General features: G+C 41.2%; 1 protein-coding gene and 1 long non-coding RNA gene across 9 annotated transcripts in view; one reads left to right on the top strand and one right to left on the bottom strand.

Moving 5' to 3' along the window:
* rbfox3a (RNA binding fox-1 homolog 3a) overlaps positions 1-26,171 on the top strand; it is a 367,190-nt gene that overhangs the window by 234,963 nt on the left and 106,056 nt on the right. The gene's annotated exons all lie outside the window — the stretch shown is intronic.
* LOC124864918 overlaps positions 7,337-26,171 on the bottom strand; it is a 273,328-nt gene continuing 254,493 nt past the window's right edge. The window contains exon 9 of the long non-coding RNA XR_007037390.1: positions 7,337-7,664. This is a non-coding gene — a long non-coding RNA (uncharacterized LOC124864918). The remainder of the gene's footprint in view (positions 7,665-26,171) is intronic.

Genomic DNA, 26,171 nt, shown 5'->3' with positions numbered 1-26,171 from the left:
TATGCAGCAATGAATACAGGTGAGAGGATGAGAGGACGGTGGCCAAAGAACCCGAACACAGCGAGCTCTCTGTGCTTTGATTGGTTGGTTTGTTCATGTTTTCAACCCAAATGGTCAACTGCACCAAAAATCTGAATATTCTGCTAGACTCTGCACACCTGTATACTTTTTTCAAACTCCACCTCGTGTATAAATCCAACAGGCAGGAAAAAAAGTCCGTTGTTTTACTTTGTTTAGATGTACAGAGAATATGTGAGTATTTTTACTCCTAAATCTCCAGGGTGGGGATCAGATTCAGCCGATTTGTTTTTTCAGTTTGCCGTAATGCGTCAAGTTAATTGTTGCTGGGTTGTGGTGGTGCAGTTCAGGCTGTATAACTGGTTGGTCGATGTGAACCAATCAGAAGGAGAAAAAGAAAACGGTTTATTTTACATGCAAAGGCAGTTTAGAGGAACAGGGTTCCTTAAAAAGTATTGAAATGTTTGGAATTTCAAAATTTTCCAGACTTGTTGCATATGAACAAAGTTTCCAGATTTTATTTCTTGGTCAAATTCCTAAAAGATCAAAAAAAAAAAATCTGAGTTTCAATAATAAAATAATTATAAAGGACTTTTTACACTGGTTTATATTAATGAGCTTTTGCTTTGCTCATTACAACTTGAGTTTTTCTCCAACTCGATCATTTCACTCTTTTCTCCTCTAGATCCTTTTACTTCTAGGTTTGTAATTGGACCCAAAGTTCTTAAACTGGCTTTGGGTTGGATGCCAAAAACAAAGAAATGTCTTCACTTATAATTTTTTGAAGTGAAAGTGTCACTGATCACAAACTAAATCTGTACGTCGAATATTATTAGGAACCCTGAAGCTTGACGGGGGGACAGGGTCTGCAGACAGGAACAGATAAATAAAGAATTAACCTGACCCAAAGTTCTTAAAGAACATATTTATGTCATTTCAGAAACCCAGAATATTCAAGACATTTTCAGCTTCTTCCAATTGATTATCTGTGCAGTCGGAAACTTGGATTCTCATCTTTTTTCCACCTGTGTTCCCGGCTGGAACAAACTAAAATAAAACTGAAATATTGTTCTACCTGGAGGTTAGTGTCCTGCTTGGAAAAAACTGCACAAATTAGGACGATGCACACTTTTCTGCAGCTCTTCGTCTGCTTCATATTAAAGGTTATATGAGAAAAAGTCGGACATGTTTTTATTGCAGAAATAAAACCCAAATGTGTAAGTTTAATTACATTTTTGGACACCCTGGGTGCATGAATTAAACTATCTCCTGACCACTGGATGTACATTATCTCCCAAACGGAACAAAATGTTCAGAAAGCTGCATTGGGTCACTGTTGCGCCAATGATATTTGACAGGAATGACTTGAACTTGCAGACGCTGACCCAAAGAGAAACCAAGCTGAGAGATCTGTATCCGGACACTCTTAAACTCTTCATTACGTCTATGAGGAGAAAACCGGTACTATTTTATATATCAAACTATATAAAAACTAGTCTCTCTTCATCTGAAGATGTTTTCATTCTTGTGAAAATAGAAGCTGACATTGTCTTGTTGTCGTTGGGGTCCCACAGAGCGGTGACTCTGTGCTGTTTGTTTACCCAGGGTCCTTCAGGCTGTGTGAGGACGGTCAGCTGTGGCGACACTGCCTCCACCGTTCTGCCCCGGCGCTCCGTGGGCTCTTTGTGTGCTGGCTTTTGTGTGGCGCTCTAACCTGCACTAAAAGCCCTTTAGTGTGGCTCTGACATGCTGCGCTATCACATCGTGCCCTCTGCAGAATGCATGGAGCCATTCAGACGCTGTGCAGACTGGAATGAGTTTTATCCAGCAGTTGACTATTGAATGTAATGGCAGCCTCTCCGGGGAGCAGAGTTTTCTATCCGCTGATGTTCGCAGTGATACGATGCAGAGGCTGAGGAACAGCTCGGCCTTGGCTCTTTTTAAACATGCGTTTTCATGACTGGAATATGGCAGACCCACACGTTAAATAACAGATGCAGTGTTTAGTTTTTCCTCTTTTATAATGTCAGTGATGTTGAGAGTAAACATCTAGTTTTTTTTAATTTTTGCTATGAGTGAAAAATTACATTTGATGAGCTGATGAATGACGTGTAATAAGAATTAATATGTACATGAATGTCATCGTTTGGGATCTGAGGGGTTTTCGTGACGGCTTAATCCCGAGACACAAGACGCAGCAAATAAATTCCATCTGATTGATGATGTGCAGACGGTCCACGGCAGTGTTTTTTATTCAGTGATGAACATATAAACATAGACGGCCCTCTCCTCTCCTCTCCTCATCAGCATGAGCCACCCTGCAGGATTTGACAGAGAGCCAAGTAGTTTGCTTTTTAATTAAAAAGAAAATTCAATAACCTTATCAAGACTTGCCATTTTAGTTTGAGAAGTATTGATCAGCCGTTCAGTTATGCAGATCTGCTGCTTTCATCTTCTGGGCAATTTTGCGTGGCAGCCTCTGGTTACTGAAAAAGATCTTATTTCACAAAATCTATTCAGTACATTTAGTTGACCTTAACAATGAGGTATCTGAACATGTGTGAAGGTGAACGCTTTGCAACCAGACATTCAGGACAGGATGGACAAACTCCTGCGACTGAGCGATGGGAAACTGTGCCTCTGATGATCTGTCTCAGCAGTGGGTTAATTGTCCACACACCTATGCATCTCTCTTTCTCCACTTTTCCTTCTCTTCTTTGTGCTGCGTCTGCTAATGGAATTAAAAAACATGTTGCCAGGGGTCTTTGCAATTTGGAAAATAAGTCCATTAAGTTCATTAATTTAATAATGGGCAATAATAATGAATAAAAAGTATTGCTCAATTAGAGGGGAGCGTACGGTTGGCTGTCTCACATTCATTCAAAATCACCTCAGTGTGCAATAGCTTAATGAGATTATAATGGAATTGATATCACATAGGTAGTGAATTAAAGCGTTACCAGAGAACTCATTAGGAATGAAATTCTAATCCTGCAACACTTGTCACAGCTAAAATGGGCTCCTACTTCTGTTATTAGGCATCATTCTGAAGGTGAATCTCTCGTCATGATGAAATAAAGTTGTTCTCCTTGATGTGTGCGAATGTTAGGCGCTCCCTCAGTATTTGTTTGGGATTGTATGGGTGCTGTATCCGACCACCGGTCCCATCGGTGGGCGGCCCGCCTCCTCGGGTTTCACCGCCGCTGTTTCCAGACCAGCAAACCTGCTGAGAGCTTCAGTTAAAATTACACAGACAGCACATTCATAGTAATCTAAAAAGGTCAGGATAAATTACACTGCTTATTTCAGTGAAAAAGCCAGGTAATACGATCTGCTGTGAGTAGTTTTTCATGCTGGCCCGCGGTATATTCGCAGGGCTTATGGTGCAGATTTGACTCTTTGACTTTTACATGCTCGACACTTGATGTCAATTTACTGTCTGGGTTTTAAGACTGGCCGTGGCCGAGCAAGATGAACTTTTCTCTTTCATCGGGATATTACAATAATTTGAGGTGTTTTATATGCGTAATGGCTTTTTTTACAGGAACACTTAAAATAATGTGTCGTTGGAGGATGTTGTTAAAATCAGAAATAGATTGGTTCATAATTTAACTTTTCATTTAATGCGGGTGCCCTGATACACCTTGTAAATCCACGTTATCAGCAGTTTGTGCCGCTTCAGCAAGGCAGGCATGTCAAAATGTATTATCAGTGTCAGTCTTAATGTACTATATATAATGCATAATGTGCCACATATAACAGATTCCATCAAAAAGGAGATCTCTGCTGGTTGAAAAATGTGTAAATGAGATATTAATCAGGGGAAGAAAGGAAGAAATTAGAGCACATTTAAGAAGGGGGTGATGGATGTCTGAAAATTCAACTTGAGGTTTTAAAGATGCGGTGCAATACATCTTATTTTTCCTAAGATGTTGCTTAAATGTGTGTTTGAAGCCAACTGTAATCTGAATGCAGTGTTTTTAAAACAAGCAGGCTAGAAAAGAAAAAAAGTACACCCCAGTTTTATTCTTTGCATATTATGGATCAGAAGAAAAATCTTTACCAGGTTTTTAAATTATTTAAATCCAACACAAATTGAAGAAAAACACAGAACAGATTCCAAACTGGTATTTGTTATTAAACTAAATCCAAGAGAATAACTGATCATTATCAGGGTGAGCACCTCGATACGAGTAGGACATTTGTCTGCCCTGGAGCACAGAGGTGTGTGGTCATGAATGCCATGATGGTTAACATCAGCAATGACCTCAGAGAAGCATTTGTTGCTGCCCATCAATCTGGGAAGGCTTATATAAAAACTATCAAGTCCATCATTCTACAGACAGATTATTTGCTGGAAGGAAACCTTTGAAACGGCTGCAAGCAAATTCACCCCGAGGTCAGAGTGGCCAGTAATCAGAGAAATTACAGTCCAAATGCCCAAGAACTTCGTCTGAGACTCCACATGCCTCAGTTAGCATGCTAATGGTTAAAGTTCATAAGAGAAATATTAGAGAAAGACTGGACAAGTATGGCTTGTTTGGAGACGTTGGAAGTGAAAGACTCACTTTCTCAGTAACATGGAAGCTCAACATTGGTTTGCTCAACAACATCTGAATGAAGCACAAGACGTCTGGAGCAATGTTCTTTGGGCAGATGAGACCAAAGCGGAGATGTTTGGCCGTGATGCACAGCACCGTTTTGAGAAAAACCAAGCACAGCATAAACGTGCAAACACCTCATACCAGTCAGGCACGGTGGTGGAAGGGTGATGGTTGGGGTCAGTTTTGAAGCCAGTGCACCGTGTGGTCAGTGTTGGACGTGAGGCCATGTATCCGACAGCTGAAACTTGGTCAAACTGGGTCACACAAGCAATGAGGAAGTATCGTATTAAAATGACTGGGACAGAGTTCCTCCACAGTGACAACCTCTAGAGGTTGATCAACACCCCATTCAGTCAAGGGAGCACTTAGTTTTTCACAAGACTTTTCTATCTTGGATTTGCCCGGGGAATAAGTGTGGACATTAAATAAGTTGTGTGTTTTGTGCACTTGAGTTAAGATTTCAATAATTTTAGAACCTGGGGAAGACCAGCTCAATTTTTTTCTGTCCTGATAGCTAAACCTCCACACGTGGAAAAGGTTGTTAGGTCCAAATGTCCACCTGCTACATGAGTTTTAAACGATGACGTATTTTGGAGGTCATGGAAGGAGAAGCAACATCTGAAGGGAACTAATCAGTCAGATGTGGCTGTTTGTGACTTTTACACAGAAGATATACGACCTCCTTCCTGAGCTCCAGTATAGCTGAATGTGTATGCATATGGGCAGACATATGTGTGTGCTTAATTAATATTTAAGCCACCTTCAGCGCACCCTGGAAACGAAGTAAAGGGGATTGTGTTTTCATGGATCCTTTAATCCACTGAATTAGCAGTTTAATAACAAGAAGCCATTTGTAGATTAGTAAGATCAAGCTTCCAAGACATGCTTGTGTACAATCTACTTAAATGCTTTGATTTTTAATGTTGGAAAACTTCCCTCGTGCACGCTGAATAGACAGTGGGACTGTGAGCGTACATGTGAGCGTGCACTTATAGCTGTCAGGGCTCTTCTGATATTATTTCATTATATTTTGGATTACTGTTGAAATGATTAGTTGATTAAATGAAGCATGGGGAATTAATCAATAGCACTTTTTGATTGACAGTATCATAATTTAAACAGAGCTGCAGCCTGCAGAGCTCCTTCTGATCATGGCTCCTCATATGTGGCAGATCTGCTGATTTCCTCAGCTGCAGTTTACTGACTTTATTACCACAGCACTTTCAAATTGTCCCCTTTGTCCTCTTTTTATAAGCTCATGTTGCTGCAAAGCCACAGCAGGCATGTGGGGAAATCACCCAGCATGCACCAGGGGCAACAGGCCCATTTAATTTCTGCTCCAGCATCACCACTTTTAATTGTTTAATTCTACACTTTCCACTCTTTTTAGGCACTTTTTCCTCTTAAAATTAGCTTTAAGTGTGGTCACACTGAGTGCACAGAGCAGGTAGTTCATTAGTCCGAAGGTTCCAGGTTTGAATCTTGGTTTGACTTGACAAATTGTGTGGAAGCTTTATTGATCAAGACACTGAACCCCAATTTGTTCTCAATGAGTTTGCATGGTGGAGTGGAAATGCAGTTCACTGCTGTTATAAATTACCACATTAAATAGATAACCTGCTTAAATGTTTAAACAATCTGCTTGTTTTGCTTCTGCTCCTATTGTCTCTTAAATGCAGACTCAACATCTTTTTAATGTCTTCTCTTTGTTGCTGCAGTGGAGCCTTTTGTCTGATGGTCCTATAAAGAAACATTAACTCGCCGTTTTTTCCAGGTGATGTCTTAAAAAGAAGCTAAAACTAAATCCGAGGCCTTTGTGGAGCAAATGTTTCCATTCTGTAATGCAGGATAAAACTGGTGTAGATTTTCCAGCTGCATCGACAACAGCAGTGGTCATTAGGACATTAAAGGGAATAATCTTTAACAAACAACCAGTCAGGAAAACGCTGCATGATTAATCCCTTCTGCTTTCATGATTATTTCCTGATAATAAATAACTAAATTGAAGATTTGATGGAAATATTTTGGGGCTGATTTGATTCAAGAGAAAAATGGATGTTAATTTACAAGAATATAAAACAACTGTGGCCAGCAGAAACGCTGATTTAAATCTAATTTCTACAAAGTAAAGCACAGTTATATCAAATATTTGCTGAAATCTTTATTTGGTCTCGTCTGTTCAGTGAAAGTGTAAAACTGAATCTCCGTGGGCTTTTCAGACACGCCCAATTGAACTTTTCTTGCTGCTTTAGCAACGATTTTGAAGCATATTTATTCTTTGAACACTTTTAGAAAAGCGAAATCTGGTTTGAAGTTTTTTCTTTTAGCTTAAAATGTGAACTGACATAAAAAAGCACCAATTTCAAAGCAGCTGCAGGTGCTGTACTTCGTTCTGCTGCGTTCTCACATTTTAAGAATAATTCAGTTAAAAAACATCCAGTGATAACCTTGATGCTCAAACATCGGCGAGTATTTTTCTGTCAGCAACAGAAACATATTGATCTTATTGTGGAAATCTCAGTTCATTTCATTTTTAAAAACCCATAGATTCAAATAACAATCTTTGTATTTAAAGGTTTAATTAAAGAATAATTTATTAATACATCTCAATTAGAAAATATCTAAAAGTGAAGGTACGGTCATGAAGGTAATTCAAATCAAAAAGGGAAACTCATACATCATATAAATTTATTGCACACATTGAAATATTTAAATATTTATGCCCATTAATTTAGATGAATTTGGCTTACAGCAGATAAAAACAAAATAATAAAAAAAGGATGCTTCAACAGAACAAAAAAAACAGGATTTGAATCCAGAAATGTGGCATGGAGAAGATCAGCCTGTGGTTCTCCTGATGTGTCCAGAAAGCCCAGTTCCTCTTGACAACAGTCCATTGATTCTGTGTGCTTGGGTCAGATCAAGCCCAGTAACACCATGGTGGTCACTAAAGCAGGTACCCAAACCATCACACTGTGGAAACTTCTCACTGAAGCTCCAGCACCTTGGATTCTGTTCATCTCCATTCTTCCTCCAGACTCCCTGAGGATGGTTTCCACATGAAATGTAAATTAAAACTGTTTCTGAATTTAGGGTTTTTAAGGTGATAGTAAAATATTGGTTAAAACTTCAGCATGTGAGCACCTGCTTAGTCTTTGGTTTTAGAAATCATCCATCATTATTTTAGGTCTTTATATTGTATTTTAGTAATTCTATTTATAGTTTACAGTAGTGATTTTTATATCTCTAAAGCCCAGCCTTAGACAGGTGTCTGAATACTAGCTGTAGCTAGAAACATCTACTTTGTATTCTACATATGAAGAAATGTTTGTTGCATTTGTCCCAGTAAAATTAACAAATAAAATAAAATTTACTTTGACCTGAATAGAGGACTTTGGACCACTAGGCATAATTTTTCTGCTGTGCCCTGGTAAGATACTTGCAACTTTTGTCTTTGCTTCTCATTTGTTCCACATTTTCCTTCCACTTAACTTTCCATGAAGATCGCTTGGATAAATCACTCATCGAACAGCAAGCTTCTTTAGCCGTGACCTTTTTCTGGCTTACCTTCCTTGTGGCGGGTGTCAATGACAGTCTGCTGGACATAGATAGATGTCTATCTATATGACATCTGTCAAGTCAGCAGTCTTTCCCTACACTGTGTATACCATATAAATCCTTTATTGGTTTGATGGAATGTTCTGTTATATATATCATATATTGTCATGTGTGTAATAAATCTGGGTTTCAGTTTTTGAAATTAATGGCTGAAATCCACAATATGTTTGACTATATTTCAACTTATTGAGATGCACTGGTTTTACTGTTTGTGTCTGAAATGTATGTTTAGAGAAGACAAACCCTGAAGGTAGAGGGTGCAAGTGTTTTCTGTTTGTTCAAAGCGTTGATGTGTTTTGCATCCATTGTAGATTCTCTCTTTGTCACACAGACACTCAGATCCCATCTCCTCTATCAGAGCTCGGCGTCATCATTTGCCAGCGATGACAGCTGCCTCAGTTTAACCGCTGCAGATCAGCGTGTCACAGCCACCGTGTTTTCTAATCATCCTCACGCAGAAAATCTCCGTCTTTGTTGGCGCTCACTGATAGCGTCGGTGTTATCCCTGACTCTCCCACCCGGCCAATATCGGAGATTGATTGTCTTTGTCTTGTTATCGGGGTCGTTTAGGTGAGATTGACACATACTCGTAGGATAAGGAGGCTCTGAAGGCCCCTCAGACTCTGTGTGTGTGTGAGGTACAGTATGGTGGTGTGGTTTTAAACATGCATGATGACCCAAATGAATTGTTGATGATGAATAATCAGCTGCATCATGGCGGCTGTAAATAGGTCAAAACGACTTCTCAATGCTTCACTTTATTTTTTTAGAAATACAGAAAAGCAAATTCCTTTTTTTAGGGAAAAGGGAGAGAAGCCTTGAAATGTTGCTCTATTCTCTAAATCCACTGCTGGCTCTGTTTGCTGGAAGCCAAACCTCGATCTTTCACTCCACCAAACTGATGCGGAGAAGAAGAAATAAAGATCTCAGGCAAGCAAATGTTTGTTGCACACTGAAATTTCTTGGCCGCTCTGCTTGGCGGTTGCTAGGCGGGGTGGCTTCATGCACTGCACACTCGCCACACATCCTAAATAATTCACACTCTACTTGAGAATTCTCCAACGGACTCACTGCCGCCATTAGACAATCTCTGGCTGCCAGTTTTTCTGTTCTTATTTCAGGGGGGCTCCGGGTGTTTTCCCCTCCACACTCTGACTTCCATCCTCGCTGTGGAGAAAAAGAAGAAGACAGCACCGTGTTGAGGAGGGGAAGAAATGAAAAACGAGCAATATCGCGGGTCGATGGAAGTTCATGGACAATCCAATATATAAAAGCAGGTTTACATGCATAACGCTTCAACATTAAGATTTTTCACAGAGTTCAGCAGATTTGCCAGAACTCTCCCTCAACTAGTTTTCTTTTTTTTTAATCTGAGATGCCTCTTTGACAATGTCTCCCTCATGCAAAATGCATGAGCGATCACAGATCGATATGGGCCCTTTAATCTCTCCACATAGACAGCTCACGCGCTCAGGCGTTGAACCCTCAGCCCTGGCTGGCACTGCTGCAGCACAGATCAGAGGCCAGGAGGAGGCAGAGCCATCAGCCCCAGCCTCCGGGGGGTCTTTGGTCCCTGATGTGGACACGCTGACGGTGGGAGACACAAACTCTCTGGTGTCCTCTGAACTGCAGAGCACGTTCCTGCATCAAGCTGCTCGCAAACGTTCAGGAAAACAGGTTCTCATTGGAGGGCAAATCATTCCAGAAATTTCAAAAGAAGCTTTTTATCGCTTGTGTTCGTTTTGCTTTTAAATACGTAAATCCACAGGATCTGCAGCTGCTGTTATCCAGCCAACTGTTGGAGTCTTCTTATTTAAGAGAATGCAGGAGGACTTTGAAACATCAAAACACCTCCAAGAACCTATCTGACAAAAACACTGCGAGTCCTCCTTTGTGCTATATATCTCCACTGATGAGTCAGTCCCTTTTTACAATCGGCCCGCTGACCCAAATACTGAAAACAGCACCAAATGTGGATTAAAAATAGTCCCCAATAAAAGGAGGCTCTTGTCTCTGTTTGAACAGTGAGCTGCTGTTTGAGAAAATGTAAAAAAAAATACATTCAGTCCTTGTAATAAGGCGTGTGAATTCTGTGAATCATGTTTATTTATTTTGTAGGTTAGTTGGGGTTATTTTCCAGGAAAAAAACTGAAACATGTCTCCAGCAGGAGAACCGATACGATCAGCATGTCAACACGCATCCAATGATCTGAGTAACAAAAACTGGGCTGATCCAATGAAGAGCTGCAGAATTGTACCTATAATATCGCAGAGAACTCCTTGGATGCAGCTTTTAAATGTGATGCATTCATGCTCTGCATGTCCACCGATATACAGTATTTGGCCACTTTGATTGATCCTTTTCTGCCAACAGTTGTAGATTGTAGTAACCATGAAGCTAAAGCTCAAAGAGACTGAGGAGGACATTGTGTAGTGGGGGAAAAAAGACAAAAGTAGAAAAACTTTGGTTATTCCTCGTTGATAGCTCAATATTCAGCTTTATCAAAATCATGTCTCAACAAGAAATCAGTACAATTTAGTGTGTGGATTCAGCTTAATGTGATTAATTACTACAAGATACAGAAAGATGCCGTGCAACTAAATTATTTAAAAAGTCTGAAAACTGCAGCATGCACTTTTATTAAACCCCTTCAAATCTAATAATGCTAAATAAAATCCGGTGCAGCAAATTGCAATCAGAACTCACCTAATTCATAAACCAGTAAATAAGTAAACCTGTGTGTCATTTAATCTTAGTCTAGCTCCATCTGCTCTGTTGCTGGCCTCAGAGGTTTGTTAGAGAACAACCAGCATCACGAATGCAAGAGAGGTCAGAGAGAAAGTTGTGGAGAAACAATAGCTCAAGCTCTGACCATCTCACAGAGCTCAGTTCAATCCATCATCTGAACATGGAGAAAGGATGGACCAACTGCAGACCTATCAAGACATGAACATCCACCTAAACTGACAGTCTGGGCAAGGAAGTGGATAAGAGGCCCTTAACTCTGGAGAAGCCATAGAGATTTACAGGTCAGGTGGGGGAATCTTGATAGAACAGATATTAGTAATGCTATCTACAAATCTGGCCTTTATAAAAGCCAGAAGACATTCTGTTTGTAGTTTACTATAGGCCATGTACGAGAGGCAGCAAACAAGTGGAAGAAGGTGATCTGCTCAGATGAGACCAGGACTAAAACTACCACTGCAAATCATCTATCCTCATGTCATATTACGGTGATGGCAGGATCATGCTGTGGGGCTGCTTTTCTTTAGCAGGGACAAGGAGGGTGGTCAGAGCTCGTGGAAAGATGATGGATGATATTCAACCTACAGGCCATTACCAGACGGGGATTATTAAGGGGATCCATTAGCTGATCGGGGTGAAGCTGCTTCTCTTGTTGCTGTTCTCCTCATAAAACGAATGGTTGCCGAAGAGTCTAACATTCTTTATTCACAAATATAAACAGTTGTACCTTAATGGTTTTATCTTCATGCGGACATTCATTTAAGTAATAAATGTGTCAGAAGTAAATGATGCAAACGTGCAAAATGAACTGATGCTTGTAAATTTCCTCCATCTAATCAGGGTTGTTCTACTGATGGCCTCACATCGCGCTTCAGAAAATTGCGCCCTTTTAATTTTCTTTTTTTTTTTACTTCAACTCTAACCTGAATATTTAATGAAACAGGAATTTTTTTCTGCATTTGCCCATCCACACCAAATGTTTTGTTGAACTGTCTCCAAGATGGAAGATGGTCCACTCCAGCTTTCAGAGGTAGAAACCATAACAATGATGGGATAAAATCTGGTGGGTTCCTTCACATCCGTCTCAATTTTTCCCAACTCTGCTCCCATTAAACTTTAAATGTGGGCTGAAGAAGTTGATGACCAAGAGGAAAACATGAGCTGCAGTTGTTTAGCAGGTACTTTAGCTTAGCATTTCTTTAGTCATGCTCTGCATCCATCGTCTTTTGAATTTTAATGCTATTAATGTTGGCATTATCGCTACCTGTTGGTGCAGCAGAGGTATTACAGCTTTTTTAAGTGGATTCCCAAGAAATCATGTTAAATTTATTCAGATTAGATGGAGCCTAAAACAGATGAAACTTCTTCCTCTATTACACAAATGTTAGACGGCGTAAAATGTGCATCTTGTTAATAAGAGGAAATGAAACAACAATCAGAGTGTCTTCCTCCAAAGCTCTGAGTGTAAACCAGAATCCTGTGATTACATTTGGATTAGCTTTTTTGCTGATGCATTCATATATTGTTGGAGCTCCTCTAGGAGGAGCTAATTTGCAGCTGCACTTAACTACAGCTTGCTAATGAATAAACTGACTTTTTCATTCAATCTCTCCCACCTTCCCTCTTAACATTTTACAAGTTTTATTGCAATGGCATTTAAAAATGGATGAGGAGAGAGGATTGCATTATGTTTTGTATCTTAATAAAAAAAGGGACAATCTGTTCTGGTTAGTGGAGTTAACTGGTGCGTTTATCCTGATGCTTCAAAGGGAGGTGGAAGTGTAGAAAGTTAACTATTTGGAGCAGGAACATTAGAACAAGCAAACTAAACCCGTAGGCTGGTAGCGTACAGCTGTATTTGGGTTAAATCGGTGTATTGTTAGATGAGTTTCAGATCCAGATTAGTTATGTGGGATTTTACACACAAAAGAAGATTGCAGTGGCTCCTCTTTTGTTTACTCAGGATGCGCCAAATGCAGGATTTAGTGTCACATTTGTCTGAGAGTCAGGCGCCTTCATCCAGCTCCCTCTTCAGCTGCTCTTATTATCAGCCATTTTGAAGCCCTTACTTATTTTTGCCAGTCGTTTACTTGTTTCTTAGTCATTGTCATTTCCGTGTCGAACAACGCGCTGTGTGTTGCTTTGATCATGTTTAGTACAAACAGGTTCAGGAAACAAAGACGCCGTGATGAAGGTTTCTTTAGAACTATGCTCTTTGTAAATATTAAATTAGAAAGGAAGCATTATTATATTTCAAATGATGGTTTTGACACAAGAAAGAGGAAAAAATCTGCATGTCTTAGTGTTTTTCAGATCAGGCAAAGGCATGGATGAGCTTGGATGAAACAGAGGGCTATCAGTTAAGTGGAGTATATGAAGGCCCACCTTTGGTTTAGAAATCATCCAATATGGCTGATGCATCAGCTCAGGCTCCTCATTATGCCCCCCCTCCCTACAATGCAGCGCAGATTTTGTTCACTCATTCTTTTAACAGTTTCTTTGGGTGCGAGTTGTCATGGCGGGACAAATTAAGGAAGCGGTAATAGGGTTATGTCAAGTAGACAGAGGTGCCGGCTCTGTGTGGATGCCTCCCTTCTTCTGTCTCTGTGAAACGTTACTACGCTCGCCAGGGTTTAGTCTCCCCCGCTGTAATGAGAAAGGCAAAAGACAAGCCTCTATCAGTCCTGCAACACCTACTGACTGATAGCATTTGGAGAGTGGAGAAAAAGAAGCATTAGGGAAAGAGCAAGAGAGCGTCACAGGAAGTAATACGGAAGTATGAGCATGACTGATCAACGCAGACATGCTTGACCAGGAAAAACAATCCTTCTTGCTGACAGAGCTGCGGCGTAACATTTACCTATATGACACCTTCACGTCTGTATATGTATGTTTGTAATTTTCTCTCTCCTGGATATGCAGCTTGCAGAGTCTGACACTTTAACATCTCCCTTTGAACTATTGGTATTATAGCTTCGACGGGGCAGCATAAAAACCAGACATGTTTTAAAATATTGAGCAGAAATCGCAGCATTATGGTTTCAGATAATATTACATTCATGATTCCCACTCAGAGATATTACACTCACATTTCTTCCACGTCCTTTGGGCAGATTTTCTAAAACTCTTTCTCTTCCAGTCGCCATCGTCCCAGAGGGAAGATATCCGAGGAAAATCTCTGTAAATGTAAGGGCTCCCTGTAGCCATGATGACAGGGGAAAATTGCTGGAATGCAAGAGGATGGCGGGGTCAACGTTATGCATGTTGCAAGTGATGTGGTCAGAGGGCAGGGTTGGATGTTAGGTAACGACAGCAGACGCTGCAGGCGCTTCATTCGACAACTGAGAGTTTTATATCTCCACAAAAAACCCATTTAGAGCCCGAGACACAGCAACAGAGATACAAACACTGAGAGAAACACACTGGCAGTGAAGCAGAGGCAAACACCCACTCAGACTTTATATTTAGAGCTTCTATTTAAGTTCCCAAAACACAAGAGGACCTTACCAAACTCTACAAAAACACACATGGTTAAAAAGTGCTGCATATCACACTCAGCAGTCCCTTTATGAGAAGGCGTTTTGGTAAAAATGGTGATGAAGAGGTGATTCAGAGGACAGCGTTTATTTAACCACAGATGTATCGACAAAACCAAATTTAGAGCAAGGACCTAAACAGTAACATCAATAAATGTCCAACTCTAGATATTTTACGATTTTAAGACCTGAGTCCAGGCCTCATTTAAACATGGGTCAATGTTGAATCTCTAGGTAATATGTTTTAGGCACAGATAGCTGATCAACATTCAGAGTGATCAGTTTTTTCCTTAATTTCATTTAAACATCCCAAATAATCAAACATTCATAAGGACCACAAAATAAATCTACAATTTGAGCAGAAATGCCAGAAAACACAAACTTATTAATTTGAACTTGTTGGCTTGTGGTTAGAAAAATTAAATTGTGTAGAAAAAGGTTATCCATTTTTATTTTAGGGGGAAAAAATGAAGAAAATCACATTTTAATATGAAGAAAGAAAATGTACAAACTCTATATTGCCAAAAGTATTTGTCTGTGTACTTCTACATATACAGGGGTTGGACAATGAAACTGAAACACCTATCATTTTACTGTGGGAGGTTTCATGGCTAAATTGGACCAGCCTGGTAGCCAGTCTTCATTGATTGCACATTGCACCAGTAAGAGCAGAGTGTGAAGGTTCAATTAGCAGGGTAAGAACACAGCTTTGCTCAAAATATTGAAATGCACACAACATTATGGGTGACATACCAGAGTTCAAAAGAGGATGAATTGTTGGTGCACGTCTTGCTGGCGCATCTGTGACCAAGACAGCAAGTCTTTGTGATGTATCAAGAGCCACGGTATCCAGGGTAATGTCAGCATACCACCAAGAAGGACGAACCACATCCAACAGGATTAACTGTGGACACAAGAAGAAGCTGTCTGAAAGGGATGTTCGGGTGCTAACCCGGATTGTATCCAAAAAACATAAAACCACGGCTGCCCAAATCACGGCAGAATTAAATGTTCACCTCAACTCTCCTGTTTCCACCAGAACTGTCCATCAGGAGCTCCACAGGGTCAATATACACGGCCGGGCTGCTATAGCCAAACCTTTGGTCACTCATGCCAATGCCAAACGTTGGTTTCAATGGTGCAAGGAGCGCAAATGTTGGGCTGTGGACAATGTGAAACATGTATTGTTCTCTGATGAGTCCACCTTTACTGTTTTCCCCACATCCAGGAGAGTTACGGTGTGGAGAAGCCCCAAAGAAGCGTACCACCCAGACTGTTGCATGCCCAGAGTGAAGCATGGGGATGGATCAGTGATGGTTTGGGCTGCCATATCATGGCATTCCCTTGGCCCAATACTTGTGCTAGATGGGCGTCACTGCCAAGGACTACCGAACCATTCTTGAGAACCATGTGCATCCAATGGTTCAAACATTGTATCCTGAAGGTGGTGCCGTGTATCAGGATGACAATGCACCGATACACACAGCAAGACTGGTGAAAGATTGGTTTGATGAACATGAAAGTGAAGTTGAACATCTCCCATGGCCTGCACAGTCACCAGATCTAAATATTATTGAGCCACTTTGAGGTGTTTTGGAGGAGCGAGTCAGGAAACGTTTTCCTCCACCAGTATCACGTAGTGACCTGGCCACTATCCTGCAAGAAGAATGGCTTAAAATCCCTCTGACCACTATGCAGGACTTGTATATGTCATTCCCAAGACGAATTGACGTTGTATTGGCCGCAAAAGGAGGCCCTACACCATACTAATAAATTATTGTGGTCTAAAACCAGGTGTTTCAATTTCATTGTCCAACCCCTGTACATCAACTTTGATGACATCCTTTTCTTAAACTAAAATGTCCAGTTTGTAGATGGACTCACCGTCGCCAGCAGTAGCAACTTGAACTAGTCTGTAAACATCTTCCTCAAGGTTTAGGAGTGTGTTTATTGCTGGATGAGAAAACCAGAACTCCAGCCTCCGCTTTAATTCAGAATCAGAATCAGCTTTATTGCCAAGTTTGTACATACAAACAAGGAATTTGACTCCTGTACACTTTGCTCTTTTGTTCTGTTTTTGCATTACAGAATAAACATATTTATAATTTACAATATACACATATCTAATAGAAAAGGTGCATTTGCAACATCTGTATGCTGTTGTTCTGTACTCTATTAAATGTTCATCAGAGAAACAGCCTGGGGGAAGAAACTGTCTCTGTGGCGGCTGATTTTAGTGAACAGTGCTCAGTAGCGCCACCTGAGGGTAAACTCTGAACAGTTTATGTGCAGGGTGTGTGGGGTCTGCAGAGATTTTGGCAGCTCTTTTCTTGACTCTAGACCTGTATAAATCCTGGATGGAGGGAAGGTCAGCTCTGATTATTCTCTCTGTAGTCTTGATTATTCATTGCAGTCTGTACCTGTCCTGTTTTGTGGATGATCCAAACCACACTGAGATGGATGAAGACAGGACAGACTGAATGATGGCAGTGTAGAAGATGACCAACAGCTCCTGTGGAAGGTTGAACTTCTTGAGTTGCCTCAGGAAGTACAGTCTCTGCTGGGCCTTCTTTCAAACAGTGTCTATGTGTGAAGACCATCTCAGGTCCTCAGAGATGGTGGTTCCTAAGAACCTGAAGTGGTTCACGGCCGATACAGTGTTGTTGAGGATGGTGAGGGGGTGTATGGGGGTGGTGTTCTCTGAAAGTCCACCACCATTTCCACAGTCTTGAGTGGGTTCAGTTCAAGGTAGTTCTGACTGCACCAGTGGACCAGCCGATCCACCTGCTGTCTGTATGCAGACTCATCACCGTCCTGGATCAGTCCAATGACAGTGGTGTCGTCTGCAAACTTAAGGAGTTTCACGGACGAGTCCGATGAGGTGCAGTCATTTGTGTACAGAGAGAAGAGGAGTGGGGATAGAACACACCCCTGGGGGGCACCAGTACTTATTGATCTGGATCAGGAGAAGATGCTCCCCAGTCTCACCTGCTGCTGTCGGTCCGTCAGGAAGCTGTTGATCCACTGACAGGTGGAGGCTGGGACGTTGAGCTGGGTGAGCTTCTGGTGGAGGATGTCTGGTATGATGGTGTTGAAGGCCGAGCTGAAGTCTACAAACAGGATCCTGGCGTACGTCCCTGGGTGGTCGAGGTGTTGCAGGATGAAGTGTAGACCTAAGTTAACAGCATCATCTGCCGACCTGTTTGCTCGGTAAGCAAACTGCAGGGGGTCCAGCAGGGGGCCTGTGATGTCTTTCAGGTGCTTCAACACCAGCCGCTCAAAGGATTTCATGACCACAGACGTCAGGACTACAGGCCTGTAGTCATTTAATCCTAGAATGGTGGGTTTCTTGGGAACCGGGATGATGGTGGATCGTTTGAGGCAGGAGGGGACCTCACATTTCTCCAATGACATGTTGAAGATCCTTGTGAAGATTGGAGCGAGTTGATTTGCGCAGGCTTTCAGACATGATGGGGAGACGTTATCAGGTCCTCTGGCTTTCTTTGTTTTCATGCGCTGAAAGAGCCTGTTTACATCTTCCTCTGAGATCTTTAGTGCAGACAGAGGATCTGAAGGTAGGGGGTTGGTTGTTTTACGGGTCAAATTTGTTCCTGAATGGGATGTGGAGGAGATGGTTTGAGGTGTGAACAGCTTCTTGTCATGTCTGAAGTAGAAGCCATTCAGACGGTTGGCCAGGAGACGACTCTGTTCAGGATGGGTGGGGGGGCTCCTATAGGCAGTCAGGTTTCTCAGACCGGTCCATACAACTGAAGTGTCACCAGTAGAAAGGTTGTTCTTCAGTTTCTCACTGTAGCTTCTCTTAGCTGCTTTGATCTCCTTTGTTAGTTTGTTCCTGGCCTGCCTGTACCGCGCCCAATCTCCACTGCTGTGAGCTTCTTCCTTTTCCCTGCGCAGATTCCTGAGGTGTGGAGTAAACCATGGCTTGTTATTCCCAAAGGTGCAGAAGGTCTTGGTCTGCACACACATGTCCTCACAGAAACTGATGTATGATGTCACCACATCAGTTAGTTGGTTTAAGTCAGTGGCTGAGGTTTCAAAAACAGTCCAGTCTGTGCATTCAAAGCAGGCCTGTAGCGTCTGCTTTGATTCCTCAGTCCACTTCTTAACAGTGTGAACCTTGGGTTTGGAAGCTCTTAGTCTCTGTCTTTAGGTTGGGATGAGGTGGATTAGATCATGATCTGAAAAACCCAGAGCAGCCCTGGTAACAGCATGATATGAGTCCTTTAAAGCTGTGTAACAATGGTCCAGTGTGTTTTTGTCTCTGGTGGGACACTTAATATGCTGTCTGTATTTGGGGAGTTCATTTGAGAGGTTTTCTCTGTTAAAATCTTCCAGTATTATGATGAAAAAGTCCGTGTATTTTTTCTCCAGGTCTGTAATCAGCTCAGCAAGATTCGTCCCAAAGGTGTTCAAGAAGGTTGAGATCAGGACTCTGTGGAGGCCAGTCGGGTTTCTCCACACCTGCAGCCATGTCTTAATATTTGTTATAAAACAGATAAAAACACGATGAGAGTAGCTGCATGGCTCAGCTTGTCAAGATGGTAAATTTGTATCTGAGGTCTTGGGTTTGATTTCAGCATATCTCATTTTTATGCTTTTTGGTTAAAACATCCACATGTTTAGATCACCAATAAAAGTATATAATTTGAATTTAGTCATTTTAAACATTTTAATTTTACACCAAATGTATCCCAGTTTTATCTTAGACATTTACTGAGAAAATTGATCGCCATAAAATGTTAGATCCTCCTTAAAGGTGAGCTACACCAGCTGGTTTCATCTACTCATATTGGAATTTCTGTGTCTGGAGTCGGGGGTAAATCCACAGAAGAATTCAAATACCAACTCATCCTGAGAATCACCTTGAAGTCGGGCCTGATTCCCACATCCAAGTTCTGACTTCCGGAGCAAAGGGAAATCTGCGTTAACATAGCTTTGTTACATGGTGGTTAGGGCTGCACAATACCAGGAAAACATGTGATAATAATGGTCAATGTTGCAGGAAGGATATGACTTGGAATAAAACAAATAGTTAAAAAGCGTTACTGTCTTTCTGCTTTACTGAAAAAAACAAAAAGGAAATTCATTATTTCCATTTGAAGAACAAGGTTTGATTGATAAAGGTGCTATGGTCTGACGCCTGCTTCTTTGTTAGTTGCAGTTCCTTAAAGAAATTAACACCATCGCTTTATCTCCTAAAACTTTTTATGGTGCATTAAATAGCACAAAATATGTCACAAAATATATCACAGGCATAGAAAGCCTGAGCACGGTAATGGAACAATTAGCTAAAACTTATAGAAGTCCAAGCAGTTCCTCCTAACATGCATATTACTTAAACTGTTATTGCAATAATGATCCATTTTTATTCTTTTTACAAATCAGATTTGTTGTATAATAATTGATACATATGACATTTATGGTTATTCTTTAATTATTTTTCCAACCAAAGACATGTATAATACATGCCTTAACCCAGAATGTACCACCATGCATCCAGTACAGCCGGACATACAGTTTTAAGGAAAGTAACAACCTGAAAACATGTATCGAAAAAATGATCTAAATGGATCATTTAGAAATAAGGCAGATGTTTTAGATTCAAAATTCACCGAAATTATGAAAGGCTTACATTTTTATAATTTCTGTCTGAACAGCAAAATGCGACAATTTCAAAAAATCCTTCATAAAAAGTACTTTATTAGTAATAGTGGTATTTCACCTATTTCCAACAAAACCATTATAAACATTGTTGTATTTAACCTCTCATCGGTAATCTGATTTTTGTCAAATAAAAATGTTTAATCTATGTTGATACATTTGGACATCATATAATTATTCAGACACAAATGGAGCTCTGAATTCCATGTCTCAGCAACAGTGAAATGTGTCATTTATCGATCTACTTCAGAACCTTTTTCTCTTGCAGCAAGCTTGTTTGACCGGTTTGGTCCTGTGCATGAACTGTAAACTTGTGTGAACTCTGCAAGGCTGACAGCGATGATATGTTTTTCTATCCTTAAAGCTTGTAAAGGTAAGCTTACAAACTTCATTGCTAATGCAAAAATTTCTGTCTGAGGGCACAAACCAAAACATGGGAGCCTACAGACATGAATTTTAATGCACAAGTTGGCAGAACTACAGTTTTGGATATATATGAATATAAAAAGTCAGAGATTAGATCCAGATTATAAAACGTCTTTATTTTGCTCATAAAAGTGTTGAAATGTGGGTTTTAAAAAGCATTTGTTATATCTTGGCTTCATGCAAGGGTACTCTGTCAACCTTTTGCTTTTTCAGGTAATCTGCTGATAACATTTTAACTAACTGATTATTTATTAGAATATTTAAAAAAATGTCTACCTAATAAATAATGGGTTTCACTGTCACAACATTTCACACCAAAAATATTGAGCTATAAAGGTTAATGGATAATTATAATTGAAACACCATATTCTCTCTGTTTATGTCAAAGGCAAAGCAAACCAGTAAGAACCATCAACAGCAGCAGCTTCGAACGGATACGTTTTTTAAAGGGTTTTTAAAGGTTTCAGGGTGAGAGCATCAATCTAAAGACCTCGATATGTTTTAAACTTCCAGCAAAAACACATTCAGCACACTCAGTCGAGGCACGTCAGACGCTGCTGTTTGTAGATCCACAAACTTACGCATGTTCACACATTCCCCGACACCTCCCGGCCCGGCTGTGGTTTGTTACGCTCCGTTCTAATATGATATGTGTGTGCAGGAGGCCGCTGTGGCCCAGTGGGGCTGACAGTATTGATGTACCATTTCTCACCTGCCGCTGCTAAATATGAGAGCATGGTTGCTGCAGCGTGAACCCCTGACCCCTCTGGGAGACACGCCGGCATTCACAGTTGTGGGAAATAGGTCTCTGGTTCCCTAAATGCCTGTTTAGAGTAATGGTCAAAGGTATGCCTGCTGGAAGGGAACATTACTGGGCATGACCAATCTGCTCCCAAATGGAATACACTTTATGTCACTGCACCGATCTATGTAATTGACTTGGCGTTGGGCTGAAGCCATTATGGTTGAGGGTGCTTTTTTTTTACAGAATGTCAATGAAAAGTGAAATGCATGAGGATGGTAGATTCTGAGAATGATTGCTTTGGACAGATCTGAATTGTGGGACATTTTGTCCATAAAGAACACCTGATATTTTAAATGTGCTCGTCAGGCAACACATCCTGTCTGCCGTCTCGGTCCCCGGGATCCAAAGGACTGCTGGTTTGCACAGCTTCCCGGGAGTATTCAATCTATCCACCGAATCGGGGACTGATTTAGGGCTGAGACAACAGGTGAATGCAATTAACTAGGTGGCAGAAGAAGGAAGCAGCAGCTCCCAGGACCCTGAGGATTGGATTGGAGAACATTGGTCTGACTTATTGATTGGTCCTAAACTTAGCAATGACATGATTACAGCGCTGGTTGTGTGGGACTTTCTGCTCCTGGCTTCTAAAAGTGAAAAAACATAGTTTATTTGGTAGGTTTCAGTTCTGTGTGCACATCCTTAAGGGTTGGACTTTATTCAGAGCTAAGGCTGGTTTTAGGGATAATATATCAGAAAAAACATGTTCTACACTTTCAAGAAATAACCACATTAGAAGTCAACATTTAATTTGTAAGTTAGGGATGACACAAATTCCTGTCTACAGTGTTGCAGCAACATGAAGCTGTGCAGGCTATCTACAGGCAACAAGATGCATCTGCAGTGTAATAAGATACAAAGTTTAATTTGGGTTTGCAGAGGAATAATGGCAGTTATTTAGCATGTTATCTAATCTCTGACCCAACCTTTTAAAACAAGACTTTTTACAGACTTACGCAATGGCGGCACCAGTGTCCCGTTGCAGGTTTGCTCACAACTGAAGAAACAACAATGTGTTGAAAAGATGTCTCTAGGAGAGTTTAAACAAGTTAATTTTGAATAAAAACAATTAACAATAATCATAATTGTTCCACCAATAGTGCACAACATTATGATGTTCAGCCAGGTAACTCGCAACACAGAAATCTCCAATTCCTGACCTGTTTTTGCCAATCTTGTTTACACTTAAACATCTTAACACATTTTAAGTTTCTAAAACTTGATTCTAAACTTTCATTTTAATGCTAATTTTATCACAACTTCTCTGGACAGTTTAGATGTTAGGATATGTTCTCCAACAATAATGCTCACTGAGATATTCTCTCCTTCTTTGTCATTCCAAACAAATCACTGGTTGCACTAAGACTGGAGTGAGTATTCTAACTTTAATTCATGCAAATAATAGAAGATATGTTTACCTACATGTACATGGGTGTATTTTTCATTACAGTATTTAAAGCAGTTTTTGTATTTTAAAAAATCATGTCTGATGTCAAATGTAAAGCCATACTAGCAACAGCCAATGGGCTGGATTCATCAACACTTCTAGTGAAATACTCAATATTTATTTCCAATAATGAAATAGTGACACTATGATTGTCTCCCAGTCAATGTACTGGTGGGTCTTCTAATTATAATTTAGTTTGTGAATAGAAATCAAGCCTCAGATGTATTATTGTTTATGTATTTATATTCAGAACCCATCATTTTCTGGGCCAGAAGTGATGAGAACCATGTGGTTGATGTCGCACTGACCGTGTCCATCTCTTATGTACAGTGTTTGTAGGTTTAAAGATACCATCATGATAATTACACATACACAAGGATGTTTCTTTAAGAGCAGCTTTTTGTTTCACTTGTCTTGACTTTCCTCCACTCCTTGAAGACATAATGAGTAAATGCAAGTTTGCCAGCTAACACATTAGACTCTCCATGTACACCCAGGAATCACACGCTTACATGCACCATGTGACATCATCCCCACAAGCAACTCTTGCCACCGCTGAATTTTTCATCATTGATCTGATGTGATTTCCATGCTTGGCCGTCTCTCTGCCTTGTCAGCTCTCTTTCCTTCATAGCCTCGCTTGGCCTGCAGGGCTAACAGGGCGTGAGCCTTCGCCCCCGTTTGTTGTTCCCCCACCATGCTCCAACAGCACTCTTCCCTGTCTTCCACCCACCACCTCGGGCGATCACACGCACCTTAGCTTGGATGCTTTGTAGCCACAAGCATGCTGGACCTTTGGATAAGAGGGTGGTAAAACACTCAATGTATTGATACTGACTGTCCACTGCTATAAAGCTCCATCACCCCCCTCCTTTTTGTTTTGTCGGAGCAGCCGCAGTAGCAGTGGCTGGGTGTGTGTGTGTGTGTGTGAGTTTGTTAGGGGTAACTGGTGTGGCATGGAGGGTTGATATATGACTGTGTGGGAGGCGCAGTCATTGCCCCTCCGTCTTCTATGCCCTCTCCAATTGAAGCTTTTGAAATGTCCTAATATCTGGCCAGAAGTTGGTGAGTGATGGCCACAGCCAACCTGCTGATCTTAGCACCGGCTGCATTAGTTTGCCATAAAGAAGCCGTGATTGTGAGATGTAGCAGGCGAAGACATATGAGGATGAATGACACCATATAAAAGGCAAGCTCTGTTTCAAAATACATTAGAGAGGCAAGAGCCTGAGCTCCAAACACGGCAAAAGCTGGGGTCTTACATCCAACTGAAACTCTTCCTGCTACTCTCCTAACTGTCCATTTAATCCAGAATTTTAATCAATGCATTAGACGTTGACGGCTTCAGGGGGAGAAAAAGAATACTTCACTCTGTGTCAGTTATTGGCATCTGAAGATAGGTGGGAGATGAATGCAGCTCATTTGGTGCAAAGAGTGAAGAAGAGCGCTCATGTTCTCGTGCATCACATGTGTGACTGTGTGCTAGTTTTCATTGTGTTTGTGCGTGTGTGGATGAAAGGTGCAGCCCCCCTGTGGACTGCTTCCTAATTACTCAGATCTGCGCTCAAAGTGAAGAAATAATGAACGAGGGCTTTAATTATGCCTCCAGACAAAGGATCCCCGATGCATCCACAACACCGCTGGCATGCTGAGATGGGTGAGAGCAGGTTAAACAGAACCCCCACCCAACACCTCCAACCACCTCTGGGTGCACAGAGCTGGACAGCCTTGAATGCAGACCAAGCCTGCAACACAGCATGCTTTTCAGAGCAGACATTGGAGGGTAAGGCTTTAAAAAATAAGATGAGCAACATCGGTTTGTTATCTCTAACAGATATGACACAACCTTTAATTAATGGGGATCCCTGAAGCTCTGGGCCTGAGATATAATCAGCGGACCTTTAGCGAGAGCACAACCCTTTCGCTCTCTGGGTACCCCGAGGGCAGGCTGATGGAGGCATCCTCGCGCCCCGTCCTACAACAAGGCTGCCTGGCACTCTGGAGATGCCAGATAATGAGGAAGCCTGTCAGAGGGGCACTTCAAGAGTGCCCCTCCAAAGGCCTAGGCGCTTCTTAACAAAATCCACCATCAGCAGACACTACAGCTTTGTTTTCTGTACAAAGGTCTGAGCTGAGCGTCCTGCAAGGTAGAGTCTCCCCTTCTGCCTCTGCAGTCTGTTAACCAACCAACCAACCATATGGATGATTTCGTTAAGAACACATATACTTACTTATACAGTGCCTTGCTAAATTAAATACATCCCCTTGGTTTCTTATTTATTTTGTTACATTGCAACCTGTACAGAGGTAGAGTTTTAAATCTGTTTTTAAGTTTTATTTTATGTGATGGATCTACACAAAATGGTCTAAGTTGGTGCAACCATTTACTTTCAAAAGTCCCATTATTAGTTAAATAAAGTCCACCTGTGGGCAATCTAAGTGTCACATGATCTGTCAGTATAAACACACCTTCTCTGAAAGGCCTCAGAGGCCACAAAGCAGGAGACATCACACCATGAAGACCAAGGAGCTCTCCAAACAAGTCAGGGACAAAGTTGTTGGAAAGTACAAGTCAGGGTGGGGTTATAAAAAATATCCAGATCTTTGATATTTCCCCAGGGCACCATCAAATCCATCATCTTCAAATGAAAAGCACATGGTACCACAATAGACCTGCCAAGACCGAACCACTCACCACCAGAATTCACAGAACTGGCAAGGAAGGCATTAATCAGAGGCACCACAGAGACCAAAGGTAACCTTGGAGGAGCTTTAGAGTTCAACAGCAGAGCAGGAGTATCTGTCCATAGGACCACAACAAGTCGTCCACTCCATAGAGCTGGGCTTAATGGAAGAGTGGCCAGAAAATAAAAAAAAACATTAATTGGTGTTAAAAATAAAAAGGCACATTTTGAATTTCCCAAAAGACACATGGGCGACTCTGCAAATGTATGGAGGTAGGAGTTCTAATCAAATGAGACTAAAATTAAAGTTATCAGCCACCGGGGAAAACTCTCTGGTACAAACCCAACATATCCCATGACCCCAAAAACAACACAGTAATGTGGGGATGGTGGTGGCAGCATCATGCTGTGGGGATGTTTATCAGCAGCAGGGACTGGGAAACTGGTCCGAGTTGAGGGAAAGATGGATGAAACGATATACAGGCTTATCTAAAGCCACTTGCAGCTGGAATTGCTGCAAAAGGTGGCTCTACAAAGCACTCACTTTAGGGGGGTGAACAGTTATGTACTTTTATATTTTGTCATTTTGTCCCATTTGTTGTTTGCTT

The sequence above is a fragment of the Girardinichthys multiradiatus genome, chromosome Y (assembly GCF_021462225.1).
Source record: "Girardinichthys multiradiatus isolate DD_20200921_A chromosome Y, DD_fGirMul_XY1, whole genome shotgun sequence".
Classification (NCBI taxonomy): domain Eukaryota; kingdom Metazoa; phylum Chordata; class Actinopteri; order Cyprinodontiformes; family Goodeidae; genus Girardinichthys; species Girardinichthys multiradiatus.
The sequence above is the reverse complement of the archived record's forward strand: the minus strand, read 5'-3'. Positions and strand labels throughout refer to the sequence as shown.